Below are 15,297 nucleotides of genomic sequence, written 5' to 3' on the forward strand. Positions count from 1 at the left end.
TCGCCCAACGACTCCAGTTCAAAACATTAACCATGACATACAAAGCCATGCACAACCTGTCTCCTCCCTACATCTGTGACCTAGTCTCCCAGTACCTACCTGCACGCAACCTCAGATCCTCACAAGATCTCCTTCTCTGCTCCTCTCTTATCTCCTCTTCCCACAATCGTGTACAAGATTTCTCCCGTGCATCCCCCATACTCTGGAACGCTCTACCTCAGCACATCAGACTCTCCACTACCGTGGAAAGCTTCAAGAGGAACCTCAAGACCCACCTCTTCCAACAAGCCTACAACCTACAATAGCCCTCAGCCCAGTAGACCACTGCGCAACCAGCTCTGTCCTCACCTATTGTACCATCACCCATTCCCTGTAGACTGTGAGCCCTCGCGGGCAGGGTCCTCTCTCCTCCTCTACCATTCTGTCTTGTACTGTTAATGATTGTTCTACGTATACCCTCTTTCACTTGTAAAGCGCCATGGAATAAATGGCGCTATAATAATAAATAAAATATATATATATATATATATATATATATATATATATATATATATATGTGTGTATTTTGATGGCAATTGTAATCTTGATGAGGTTTTCGTTGGTGGAACAGTGGGGATGTAAACAAGAGTGCAGCTTGCAAAAATGTCTTCTCCATTTGTTCTTCGGCTCAGCACTGAGTGTACTTGGGCCAGGTTACAGGTTCCGGTCATGCGTTGTCTCAGCCAATTACTTCTCGGCTTCAGACGCACTCTGCGCTTGACCGTAACCGCAGGAATCCTGTGAGCATGCGCAGTGCGTATCTGAAGCCGACAAGCAGCACTGGGATAACAAGGCTGCAGGAATAGTAAGCACGCACGCGCGAGATTTCAAGGTGCTGTTGTGACGTCGCTCATGTAGATCCATAGTATCAAGCCCGCAGGGGCGTGGTACCATGGAAAGCATGCAAACGCCTACGGGGCGATGCAACGCCAGGGGACTAGAACCTCTCTTATTTACATAGGGAACAAGTAAGTTCTAAAACGTTTTTAATTCAATCATATTACACAATATTACAACAAAGGGATGCGTAGGAAGGGGTTACTAGGCCACACATCACCCTGCATGTAGGGTAGAACGCATATGGGACCTAACAGTTTCCATTTAAGAACTGGGATGCCAAATTTAAAATGGGCCACTTCAGCACCAATGATGAGGAACGTCCTGGACGACCAAGAGTGGTTGTTATTCAGGAGATCGTCGATGCCGTGCACAACCTCATGCTGGAAAAATCGACGAATTTCAGCTAAAGCAATAGCAGACATCATGGGGATTTCCCGTGAACGTGTGTGTCATTATCCATGAACATTTGGACACGAGGAAGCGATCTGCACAGTGGGTCCCCAAATGTTTAACAACAGATCAGAGAAGCATGCGAGTGAAAACTTCCCGTATATTTATCAGCATTTCCGGAATGATACAAACTTTCTGGATCGACTGGTCACTATGGATGAGACCTAAATTTATTTATATGACCCGGAAAACAAGGATCAGTCAAAAGAGTGGAGGCACAGTGGTTCTCCTCGTCCAAAGAGGTTCAGGGTGCAAAAATCAGCCACTAAGGTGATGGTGTCTGTGTTCTGGGATAAGGAGGGCCTGCTGCTAGTGGACTACCTTCAAAAGGGTTCCTGTCATGATTGGCTCCTGGCTCAGCTGGAGCTGAGCCTTTTTTTTTAGTTTCACTTCTGATGCAAGTCACGTTAGGGGTTAATCCTTTCTGCCTCGTTCTGGAGGTCAGGCTGCTTTATTAGGGCACTGCTTCTCTTGGACTTCGCCAGTGATACTTCTGGCTCTGCTGTGTTCTGCTCTTGAGTGACCTGTTGTCTGCCCTGCCCCCTCCTGACCTCCGTGTTCACCTGACCTGTTAACCTCCTCTGTTGTCTGTTTCCATCAGTGTCTCTCCCGCTGTCACCCTGTTCGTTCCTTATCTGTTTACCTTTATTCTGTCTTGTCTTCCCACTCCCCCTCGCTTCTAGGCTCCGATTTCCCGGCTACTGACTATTTGCTTCCCTCTGACTACGTTTAGACTTTGCCCTTGTGTACTTACAAGACCTCATGTTGTGACACGGCTTTGATTCTACTGCCATCTGGTGGGCTTGACTAGTATTACCTCTGCTAGGGAATTCCCTGCTCATACGTTTCCTCCACTTTTACGCCCCCTAGTGGTTTACCAGCTAACTACCGTCTCAGATAGTTTCAGGAATCCTCTCAGTCCCACATTACTGCGCTGTACTGCTATTGTACATCTTAGAGTACAGCGTGACAGTTCCACCATCAATGTAAGGTATTACATTGAACTTTTGGACCAACTGAAGGCAGCTCTGAGGGCCAAAAGGCGTGGCAATCTGTCCAAAGGAATCTTGTTCCTGCAAGACAACGCCTCCACTCACACTGCACAAGCGACCACGGCAAAACTGGAAGAGCTGGGCTTCCAGCTGGTAGTCCACCACTTTATTCACCAGATCTAGGTCCCTCCGACTATCATCTGTTTCCAAACCTGAAGAAACACCTCAAGGGTACCAAATTTCACACCATTTCTGATGCTACAGTTACTAAGGATGCCTGGTTTGAGGTACAACCAAAATCCTTCTTTTTGCTAGGCTTACAGAACTTGGAATACCGATGTAAGAAGTGTGTTGACATCAGTGGAGAGTATGTGGAATAAATGTAAAGTTTCATGATCCTATCTCGTTTCCTTCTGGGTAAAGCCAAAGACTTATCAGCAGCCCTTAGTATACTTTTCATATACATTTATATATGCTGTACTTCAGGTAAAACATGAGTTCTGCAGCTTTCTATTCTCACAATCTCTACATGCCTCATTACATTTGTTCCAAACAAATAAACTAACATTAAATTCTTTACTTTATTCCTTTAGGACCCAGCACCGCTATAACACCAATATCCAACAGTCAGCTTGACATCAATGATTACAAGTTCCATCAGGTGCTGGGTGAAGGCAGCTTCGGCCAAGTAAGTATTACATGTGGTAGATGCCAGCTATATTACAGCGCCGGCATGATATCGCGGGGTCAGCCAATGACCCCTGACGCTGCCATCACTCACTTCCTGTGAGAGCCGACACTCACAGGAGATGAGTGATTCTGCTGATCAGAGCAATGCTGCTCTGATCAGCAGAAACGCGGAGGCAATCAGATAGACACTGCAGGCATAAAGTCCCCTAGGGAAACTAGTAACAGAAATTATAAAAAAAAAAAAAAAAAATGAAAAAACTAAAAAAACCTAAAAAAGTTCAAATTAGCCCATTTTCGCCCTATTGAAAATAAAAGTTAAATTTAAAAAAAAAACAAAACAGAAAACCCCACATTTGGTGTCGCAATATTTAGAAATGCCTGATCTATTAAAAATAAAATCAATCTGATTGGTACAAGGAGTGGCGAGAAAAAAAGACAAAACGCCACAATTACGATTTTTGGTGGCAGCAACATTTTTTTAAAATGCAAAAAGGAACATCTGCTAAAAAATGAAAAGGCTACAGGTCTCGGAAAATGGCGACAAAAATCGCTATTTTTTTTGGGACAAACTTCTGAATTGAATTTTTTTTTCACCACTTAGATAAAGTTAAAAAGTATAAATGTTTGGTATCTCTGGACTCGTACCGACATGAGGCATCATACAGACACATCAGTTTTACCATATAGCGAATGTGGTGAATAAAATACCCCCAAAACAATTGTGCAATTACACTTTTTTTGTAATTTCACCACACTTGGAATTTATTTCCCCCATTTTCCAGAATACTATATGGTAAAACTAATGGTTTAATTCAAAAGTACAACCTGTCCCGCAAAAAATAAACCATGTATGGCAAGATAGAGGGAAAAAAAGAACAAAAAAAAGTTATCGCTCTCGGAAGAAGGGGAGGAAAAAGCAAAAATGAAAAATGGAAAAAAATAAAAAAAAATGTATTATATAATAAAAAATATTTAAATATTTTTTAAAAATCCACGCATTAGATGTCGCCGTTATTATATTGTCCTGGATAATTAGGTTTCTATGCAAACACAGTAAAAACAAATCCCTCAAAAAAATCAAGGGCGGAATATTTTATTTTTATTTTTTATACACAAATTTTATCTCATTTTGGAATTTAATTCTTATTTTTCAGTACAATGTACAATGTATGGTAAAATGGATGGTGTCATTAAAAAATGTAAATTATCCAACAAAAACAATTCCTCATACGGTTAGGTCAACGGAGAAAAAAAAAAAAAAAATTATACCTCTTGGAAGAAGGGGACGGAAAAAAAAAAAATGTGACCTCTTTAATGGCTTTTTTCCCTGTGTTTTCCTCAGGTGGTGCTGGCATCAGTCTGTGGCCAAAACATCTACAAGGCCATTAAGATCATTGACAAACAGGACAATGCCAAAGCCCTACGGCGAGAGAGGCGCATACTCCTGGCTGCCAGAGACTGCCCATTCGTGAGTCATCTGGATGCCGCTTTGCAGTCTCAGGTACAGAGGGGTCTCCGGGCTCCAGACATCTTTTCCATGACATATATGTACTACATGCAGCAGTGATAATATCTATATATTGTGCTTTATTTCCAGAGCGAAGCCTATTTCATCATGGAGTATTTGTCCGGTGGCAGCCTTGAGTCACTGATTAAAATGAGCGGCAAACTGAACATCGAGACCACACGGCGAGTATCTAACAAGGAAAAATTGCTAAATACGGGGAAATATGGAAACAGTCGGACAATCGGCCGTCAATAGATTATATTAGAGATTGTAATAAGGTTTATCCTCAGGATGATTTCATGTCATTGATACTAAACAGTCTATTCTCTCATCAGGTTTATCACAGCAGAGTTAATCTGTGGCCTCCAGTTCCTCCACGGCCATGGCATCGCCCATCGGTAAGAGATGCATTTCTTTACTAGTCTCTTGTATCACCTTTCAGATGTGTCCTGTGGTTATATAGACAAAGTAATACATTTTCTATTTTCTTTGCAGAGACATCAAACCAGCCAACATCATGCTGGATAAAGATGGTCACGCCCGAATTATAGATCTTGGGGTGGCAAAAGATGGACTGACCGCGTCCAAAAAGATCTATGGACGGACGGGAACTTTCCACTACATGGCCCCAGAAGTGCTCCTGGAGAAATCCTACACTGCAGCAGTAGACTGGTGGAGCCTGGGGATAGTGGTGTCCAAAATGTCAACTGGACGTTCCCCATTTTACAACGGCCCCCAGAAGCAAGCCGTCTACAAGTCAATTACCACCGAAAGGCCAAAATTTCCAACATGGCTAGACGTAGACGTGAAACATCTAATAAAGAAGCTGCTACGGAAGAATCCAGAGACGCGCCTGGGAGTGTCAGGGAACATCAGAGACCACCCATTTTTCGGGACCATCTGTTGGGAGGAACTGGAGCAGAGGAGAGCACGGCCCCCCTTTATACCTTTCCATGTAAGTAAAGGCTTATTACAAAAAGCTTTTAGAATTTCCACGCCATGATGAGAACAGCAGTTAGAAATGTGAGAATATTACCAGGAACTGCTGTTATTATACCTCTGTACATTTCTTTCTCTTGCAGCATGTTCTGGAGTGAACCATCTGGATTGGCCGGAAGATAAACCACCTCTTCACCCTGTGTCCGACTATTCATTTTTCCACCAAGCTGGACACAGTAGGATGAACCCGAGCCACCTGCCCAGAACCCTGTGCCTCCTCCGCCCGCTGCTGGTGTGCCTGACCTTGGCTTGCTCCGGACTACGACCCTCTCTGCTGATTTAAGGCCTCGAATAACATCATATTTCCACCTGTGTCTCTTGGCTCTGAATCCTCCAACCTCTGGCCTGACCTAAACATCTCTTCAAGACATGGATTCATTTGGCTGTGAAGAACGGATTCTACCAAGGACCAGCAAATCCAGGATGAAGACCACCACGTTGTCTTGGAGCCAGCTTTCCATCTTCATGCAGTGGGAATGAGGTGAGTATCTGTCTGGGTATTTGATCCAGGAAGGATTGTTTTTCCCCTAATATCAGGACAAATTGGCAGAAGTCATAAAGGGTTTTTTTCTCTCCTTCCTCTGGATCAACACCTCTGCCCCCACCATTCATCCACCTCCCTAATAAATACAATTATTTAGTGATTGATTCAGGGACTAGTCTGACTGCCATGTGTGGAGTCGGGAAGGAATTTTTCCTCAACTGAAGCAGAATTGGCCGATGGCTCAATGAGGTTTTTTCGCCTTCCCCTGGATTAATATAATGTTGCTAATCCAGGGAACTAGTCTGACTTTCCTAAGTGGAGTTAGGAATGAGTTTTTCCCATTCCCCTGAATCAACTGAAGTCATTGGATCTAATATATCCTTGACATTTATCAAAATTACCTGCTCCCCCGCCTTCCCCCCCCATTAATAAAATTCTCTGATTTTCACCCCTATATCTTTGTCTGCTGCTTTATTTCCATTGAGTCTCCATCCTCTGCTCTTTGTTGTGTTTCTTGGGTTTTCTGGTCTCATAATAGAATTGCATTTATGTTCTATAAGTACAAAGTCACATGAGAATTTACCATTAACCCCTTACCGACATTCTATGTTTAAGTCAGTAGCGGGTTCATAGAACGGGCTGATGGGGTGAGCTCACCCCATACCAGGGAAGTTATGGCTGTGTGTTACAGACAGGACCTGCTCCCAACAACCGTCGGTGGTGTGAAGCGCTGCCCCTGATTGTCAACCTGTTAAATGCCACTCTCAAACTCTGACAGCGCCATTAACAGCACACCAGCATGGGGGCACGTCAATATATGAGCCCATCGGCACACCCGTGACATGATCGCGGGTTGCTGATGGATTCTTATGACAGCTGGGGGTCTGTTAAAGACCTCTGTACTTTTCATTATGAAGCTCCCTTGAAGCCCTGCCTGTGGCCGAGCTTCAAATCAGACCGTGATTTTTACTACATAGAGCCATAGTGTGTTATGGCTGTATATAGTACTAGTGATCACATAAGGTTCAAGTCCTCTAAGGGTAGTGACTAATACAGCAAAAAGTTTCAAAAATGCCAAAATGATGGATTTTTTTGCTTGGTGCCATACTACATGAAATGCTGTTACAAGCGATCAAAACATCATATCTATCCTGAAATGGCATCAATAAAAATGTCGCCTTGCAAAAAAAGAAACCATCACACGGGTACAGTGACCAAAAAATGAAAACGTTACGGGTCCCTTTTATGTACATGTGGACAGAAAATAGAGAAGTTAGGGCTCTGGGAAGAAGAGGAGAAAAAAAACCAAAAGCACGAAAACGGAAATTGGCCCCCTCATGAATGGAATAAGATCAATATCCAATAATTCTCTATTCTCTATTAATAATTCTCTATTAATAATATAATAATATCCCAATTTCATGTCACATACGATATTGTGATTAGTGATGAGCGGCACTGCCATGCTCGGGGGCTCGTAATGAGCAGTTGAGTTGAACTGATCCGAGTACTGAGTATAATGGAAGTCAATGGGGAACTCGAGCATTTTTCCAGGAGACTTACCAGAAAATTGCTTGAGTCCCCCATTGACTTCCATTATACTCGTAGACGAGTCGAGCACCCGATAATCTGACTGCTGGTTACAAGCACCGAGCACCCGAGCATGGCAGTGCCCGCTCATCACTAATTGTAGTGGCTGCAGTTCCCTGTATAGTGGGAGACACATACACTCCTGTGCAAAGAAAAACATTAAAGGGACCAAAGATATTAACCCCTTAGTGACGGAGCTAATTTTCACCTTAATGACCAGACCAAATTTTGCAATTCTGACCAGTGTCACTTCATGAGGTTATAACTCTAGAACGCTTCAACGGATCCCGGTGATTCTGAGATTGTTTTTTCGTCACATATTGGACTTCATGTTAGTACCAAATTTAGGACAATATTTTTTGCGTTTATTTATGAAAAAAATTGAATATTGGCAAAAAATTTGAAAATTTTGCAATTTTCAACTTTTGAATTTTTATACCGTTAAACCAGAGATTTCTGTGACACAAAATAGTTAATAAATAACATTTCCCACTTATCTACTTTACATCAGACCAATGTTGGAAACAAAATTTTTTTTTGTTAGGAAGTTAGAGGGGTTCAAAGTTTATCAGCGATTTCTCATTTTTACATCAAAATTTACAAAACCATTTTTTTAGGGACCACATCACATTTGAAGTGACTTTGAGAGGCCTAGATGATAGAAAATACCCAAAAGTGACACCATTCTAAAAACTGCACCCCCCAAAGTACTCAAAACCACATTCAAGAAGTTTATTAACCCTTCAGGTGCTTCACATGAACAAAAGCAATGTGGAATGAAAAAAAGCAAAAATTAAATTTTACCTAAAAATGTTGCTCTAACCCAAATTTATTCACTTTTAGAAGAAATAACACAACAAAATGGACCCCAAAACTTGTTCCCCACTTTCTTATGAGCACGCCGATACCCCACATGTGATCAGAAACCTCTGTTTGGACAAATGGGAGGGCTCGGAACAGAAGGAGCAATATTTGAATTTTGGAAAGCAAATTTGGCTGAAATAGATTGCGGGCACCATGTTGCATTTACAGGTCCGCTAAGGTACCTAAACAGAAGAAATCCCTCACAGGTGACACCATTTTGGAAACTAGACCCCTCAAGGATTCTATCTAGGGGTATAGTGAGCATTTTAGATCCACAGGTACTTCACAGATTTTGTTAACGTTACGTTGTCATATTGAAAATTTTAATAATTTTCTCAAAAATGTTGCTTTAGCATCAATTTTCTCACTTTTTCAAGAGGTAATTCCAAAAATTTGACCTCAAGGTTTGTTAACCACTTTTTTATGAGCGCGGTGATACCTCACATGTGGTCTGAAACCTTTGTTTGGACAAATGGGAGGGCTTGGAACGAAAGGGGCAATATTTGAATTTTGGAAAGGAAATTTGGCCGAAAAAGATTGCAAGCACCATGTCACATTTGGAGGACCCCTAAGGTACCTAAACAGCAGAAACCCCGCACAAGTGACCCCATTTTGGAAACTAGGCCCCTCAAGGAATTTATCTAGATGTTTGGTGAGTACCCTGAACCCCCAGGTGCTTCACAGAATTTTATAACGTTGAGCCATGAAAAAAAAAAAATAAAATTTTACCACAAAATTGTTATTTCAACCAGGTAGCTTTTTTTTTTTACAAGAGTAAAAGGAAAATATTCAGCATAACATTTATTGTGCAATTTCTCCTGAGTTTGGCGATACCTTATATGTGGTGGAAATCAACTGTTTGGGTGCACAGCAGGGCTCGGAAGGGAAGGAGTGCCATTTGACTGCAAAATTGGCTGGAATCAATAGCGGACGCCAGGTTGCATTTGGAGAGCCCCTGAGGTGCCTAAACAGTGGCGGTCCCCCACAAGTGACTCCATTCTGGAAACAAGACACCTCAAGGCTTTTATCTAGGTGTATAGTGAGCAGTTTGAATCCACGAATACTTCACAGATTTTGATAAGCTTAGGTTGCCATATTGAACATTTTCATTTTTTTCACAAAAATGTTGCTTCAGCATCAAATTTCTCACTTTTTCAAGAGACAACAACAAACCGTGGACCCAACAGGTTGTTATCCAATGTCTTATGAGCACAGGGATACCCCACATGTGGCCAAAAACCTCTGTTTGGATAAATGGGAGGGCTTGGAATGGAAGGAGCACCATTTGAATTCTGGAAAAGTTGAGATAAATTGCGGGCACCAAGTCACATTTGCAGGGCCCCTTGGGTACCTATACATTAGAAACCCCCCACAAGTGACTCCATTTTGGAAACTGGATTTTATTCAGGAGTATAGTAGCATTTTGAATCCACAGGTACTTCACAAAAATGTTGCTGTAGCAACCAATGTCTCACTTTTAGGCTATGTGGCCATGATCCAGCGACACGGCGTCTAGTACACAGTGTCAGCCTCCTGCAGAGATGTGAGTGTTGTCCACGGGAGAACGCAGCTGCCCATGCCCACGATTTGGGTTCAGGCCGCTGTGGAGCTCTATGCTACCTGCAGAGAACACTCATCTCCGCAGCATAAATTGACATGCTGAGGCTCGGGAAGCTGCCGCCACAGGTCGGTTTATGCTGCGGAGAAGAGAAGTACATTGGGCAAGCACATTGGGCATGGGATTTCTAAAAATCCTTCCACTGTGCTTCTACTGCACAATGCAGCGTTATGGACGCAGGGAAAACACTGCGCCCAAAACGCTGCAAATCCCGATTGTGGGCGCACAGCCTAAAATGCTACAATGGATGAATGGATAGATGTCAAACAAATATAACATCCCACCCCCTGCATATTCTAAGCTGGCGCCCTTTAGTGCCTTTCATGTGGCACTAAAGGGTGCCTAGCCTTGTATTTAGCCCCCAAAAAAATTAATTAAAATAAACGACGTGGGGTCCCCCCTATTTTTAATAGCCAGCTAGGGTAAAGCAGACAGCTGTAGCCTGCAAACCACAGCTGACAGCTTCACCTTGGCTGGTGATCAATTTGAAGGGCTCCCCAGGCGTTTTTTTAAAAAAAAAAAAAAAACGTGGGGTCCCCCCAAATTAGATCACCAGCCAAGGTGAAGCAGACAGCTGGGGTCTGGTATTCTCAGGGTGGGAAGAGCCATGGTTATTGGACTCTTCCCAGCCTAAAAATAGCAGGCCGCAGCCGCCCCAGAAGTGGCGCATCCATTAGATGCGCCAATCCTGGCGCTTCGCTCCAGCTCATCCCGCGCCCTGGTGCGGTGGCAGACGGGGTAATATATGGGGTTGATACCAGCTGTAATGTCACCTGGCATCAAGCCCTGGGGTTAGTGATGTCACGGCATCTGAACAGATACCCGACATCACTAACCCAGTCAAGAAATAGAAAAAAATAAAGACAAAAAAAAAAATTTATTTGAAAAAAAACTCCCCGAAACATTCCTCTTTTACCAATTTATTGTAAATAAATAAATTTCGGTCGCTGTAATCCATTTTTGAGGTCCCACGCCGTCTCTGGATCTTCTAGAATATGGGGGGCACGTTCAGGGAACGTATCCCCCATTTTCTGGAAGAGCAAGCTCTCCATGAGCAGTGTGGGTGCAGTAATCTGAGAATACTGCACTCTCACTGCCCCGGTCCAACCTAGGGCAGAGTGACCTGCAGTAACCTCATTCTAGAATATGAGGGGCACGCTCACAGAACGTACCCCCCATTTTCTAGAACAGCAGGCTCTCCATGTGAGGAGTGTGTCTGCAGATTACTGCACTCACCCTCCCCCGGTCCACAGTGGAGCAGCCTACTGCAGCAGCGACGTCAGCGTCCCTGCTTGCAGGGATCCAGCTGACAGCCGCTGTCTGCGCATGCGCCGCCAGCATTCAAGAGAAGGAGGCGGCGTGATCGCGGGGCCGGAGCACCAGCAGCCAGGTAACGTATGACCGGGGGTGGGGGGGGTGACGGGGGGACTTGGGGACAACTTTCTGCCGCATGTGACGTGTCACATGCGGCAGAAAGAGTAGGATGAATGCGGCCGCCATTTTCCACGCTCCGGAGGGGAGAGGGGGGAGGCGGCTCTGGAGAACCGGAGGGGGCTCCGGGGACCAGAGATCTCCGGTGTACCGGAGGAGGGGTCAGGGGGAGGACATTTCCCTCCGATCTGAAATGTTTGATCATTTCAGATCGGAGGGAAATGAATGCAGAGCCGACGGCGGCGGCAGTTTTCAGCGCGCGTCGGCGCCATCTTGGATTTTCCGGAGGGGGGGTAGGGGTGGTGGGGGGACTCTCCGGTACCGGGGGCTTTGGGGGCACTAGAGGATTATATTTATTTCTCATCTGACATGTTTGATCACGTCAGATGAGAAATAAATCAATTTTACCGGCCATTTTTTTTTTTTTAATGTTGTCGCCGGTATACGGTGTATACCGGCGATCGCATTAACGGGGTCCAAAAAAAACACCCCGATTCATAATCTTGGGGGTCTCAGCTACCTCCGGTAGCTGAAACCCCCGAGATTTTTCGTCACTGGGGGGCGCTACAAGCTTTTTCCGGCCTGACGTCTCAAGACGTCGGAACAGAATAAGTACCCTGTTTTTCCGACGTCTTGAGACGTTAGGCCGTCGCTATGGGGTTAAGGATCCATAGGAAAAACAAGCTTTGGCCCCAATAATCCCAGTGACAGCAGATTCCTGTGATATACAGTCACGTAATGAGATGGGAAAACCCCATTTGTACAGAGGAACCAATTCAGGATTTCTGGAAAAGAGGAGCAGCACATTGTATATTATAGTATTTGTGCTCACACAGGGGCCACATTCATGGACAACCAAGACCTTATCATTTACCTACAATATCAATGTCTATTACACTCTTCATAATGGAGACACAAAGTAGAAAGTGGAAGGGAATAAATCTGCTGCCAGTCCTGAGCTGATGGCACTGCTGGACATCTCCAATGTCAGAGGGAAGTGTGATGTGTCTCATCTGCTGCACTCATTTTCTCTGGCTAATCTATTGGTCTATGGTCGCTCACTTTGTCCATTTCTTGGTGTCGGGTTCATGTCCTAATTTCCTGCCATACATTTAGTAATTGATGAATTCATCTGGTATGGTCACCTTACACATGTCTGTGCCTCCTCTTACCGGAATTGGTTTTAATAGCCACCTGGCATTGGAAACAGTCGTGAGGTATTTGCCCTCCCGTCCTTATAACAAGGCTTTATTCTCCAGGTCAGTGGTCTCCTCAGGGGGGACATCATCAGTAGCTGCCACGTGTCTCCAAGGTCAATGAGTCCTGGTAAAATCATACAGAATGCCACACTAATATAAAGAAAGCAAACCATAGTGCACACCTAGAACCTGAAATCTGAGAGCAGCATAATGTAGGAGGCGAGACCCTGATTCCAGTGGTGTCTATTACTGGGCTGCTTCCAGTAGTTTCAATTAGGCTATGTGCGCACAGCGCGTTTTTCGGGTGCGTTTTTTGGCCTCAAAACTGCATGACTTTGCTTCTCAAGCAAAGTCTATGAGTTTTCAATTTTGTTGTCCGCACACAACTGTTTTTTTAAGCTGCGTTTTTGAGCTTGAAAAAAAAAAAAAATGGACATGTCAATTCTTTCCTGCGTTTTTCTGCGTTTTCCGCCCATGCAATGCATTGGAAAAACGCAGCAAAACACAGAGATCAAAAACGCAGCAAATCGCGGTAAAAACGCATGCGTTTTGACGCGGGTGCGTTTTTGTGCGTTTTTAGCGGGCAAAAACGCAGCGTCAAAAAAACGCAGTGTGCGAACTTAGCCTAAAATCACAGTTTTATCAGCTGGAGATAATCATTAGAAGACTAGTAAACCTACTGTCATGTAGTCCTCCAAATTCATGAGCTCTGTATAACCCCGCCTCCACCACTGATTGGTAGCTTTCTGCCTATACACAGTGCACACAGAAACCTGTCAAACAGTGGTGTAGGTGAGGGAGATACAAAGATAAGCATTCAGAAAACTGTTGGATTTGCAGCAGATAAAACTGTGATTTTATCAAACCTGCAGAAAGCAGCCAGTATGGGATACATCACAGGAATCAGGGTCTTTGCCCCTACGTCATGCTGCAGCAAGAATTCTGGTGCCAGATTCCCTTTAAAGAGAGTATGTCACCATCAAAATGGCAATTAAGCTGCCTAAACATTTATATAGGGCACCTAGCCCCTATTTATATCATACTAGACAAGTGTGGCTTAATATTAAATTAAGAAATAGCTTTTATTTTGTATGGAAATGTGGGAGCATCGTGCACCCATGGAGTGGTCTAAGCCTTGGGGCACCGTCACGCCCTCATATTTGCATAATAAAGCCGGTACCTTACATTGATTGAGGCCTAGAGCGAACGCTGTGCAATTGTAGCACCACTGAACCCATCAGGGCACTACTAGGTACTGCATCCTGTCAATGATGCAGGGCCTACCCCCAGGGACCTGGAAGACCAGTGCCAGTAACAGCAAAACACAGAAACATCCTTAGTTTCCCTCTCCCAATCATGGGTGACTGACTATTTTAGGACCCAATGGATGGCCACCCAGGGGTGGAGCCGATCCAGTCCACTAGCAACAACCCAGGGGGGAGGAGAGAGATAGTAGGTCAGTCGGTAGTGACAGTAGTAGGGGACGGACGTGTCTCCAGATGAGAGTGACCTAGGTGGCGCAGGAGAGTGGTTGCCAGGGAAGGTACGACGAGGTACCCCTGGAACCAAAGCACCGACGGGGCACAGGGCCCTAGGCCAGGTGAACACTTTAAGCTGCCGGACAAATACCTGCACAGTGAGGGGACCATCCAGGACCTCACTGACCCAAGAATCCAGTGGCACCAGCAGTAACGATAAGAAAAAAACACCAAGAAAGCCAGCTTACCAAACACAGTCCAGTGTATGCTGCTATTCCTTGAGGAGGCTCTGCGTCGGATTGAATGGCAGGAGCTCTTGCCAGCAATTGAATAGAAGAGGAAGGATAAATCCAGCGAGCTCAATGGTTGTTGGTGAATAAAAAATATTTCTTTATTTCAAAAATAAATAAAAAGTACAAATAGCAGCAAAAAACAAATCAGTTCAGGCAGAGATGGAAGATTACTGCTGTAAACACACGGCAAGACGCGTTTCGGCTATACCTTTATCATTGCCATAATACACATTGCTGTTTCACTGGGAAATAAAAAGAAGGATTTTCAAGGTGCGTGGTGCTTTGTTTTTTGCTGCTATCTGTACTTATTTATTTTTGAAATAAAGAAAATATTTTTTATTCATTAACAACCATTGAGCTTGCAGCAGTAAAGATAGAGCCAGGGACCGGAACAGAACACCGACCCTACAGGGTTCACACTGCCCGCCGTACAGACCAGAGCCTGACTACAAACAGGAGGGGACCCCCAGACGCTCCAAGCCACGGGTTCCACAAAACTACAGAGAGATGCAGGGGAAAGAAGCCACCAGGTTACCACACCGACACTGGGACTGCAGGCACCAGTGGTCTGAACCAGACGCCCAGCATTACCAACGCTGTAAGTAAAGACAACAGTTGCACTGCATTCCCATCGTGTGGTCACCGTTCTTTCCACGCCGCACCCCATCATCTACCCCCTGGGGCTCAGCCCTACTTGCGGAGGGCCCAACATCCAGGCTGCCATCACCACCAGCCCCAGTGGCCATAAACTGTGCAGTGGTGGTTCCATCACCATAACCGCAACCTGCAAGTGGCGTCACAACAAACTCTTTCATCTCCCCTG

The 15,297-nt window shown here is 44.5% G+C and overlaps 1 long non-coding RNA gene across 3 annotated transcripts in view; it reads right to left on the reverse strand.

The window, feature by feature from the left end:
• LOC142311427 (uncharacterized) overlaps positions 1 to 15,297 on the reverse strand; it is a 225,553-nt gene that overhangs the window by 182,158 nt on the left and 28,098 nt on the right. The window contains exon 3 of one of the 3 annotated variants that reach the window (XR_012754267.1): positions 12,710 to 12,827. The exons of the other annotated variants lie outside the window; for them this stretch is intronic. This is a non-coding gene — a long non-coding RNA (uncharacterized LOC142311427). Of the gene's footprint in view, positions 1 to 12,709; positions 12,828 to 15,297 lie in introns of those variants that run through there. 3 annotated transcript variants of the gene reach the window in all.

This window comes from Anomaloglossus baeobatrachus, chromosome 5 (genome assembly GCF_048569485.1).
Source record: "Anomaloglossus baeobatrachus isolate aAnoBae1 chromosome 5, aAnoBae1.hap1, whole genome shotgun sequence".
Taxonomy (NCBI): domain Eukaryota; kingdom Metazoa; phylum Chordata; class Amphibia; order Anura; family Aromobatidae; genus Anomaloglossus; species Anomaloglossus baeobatrachus.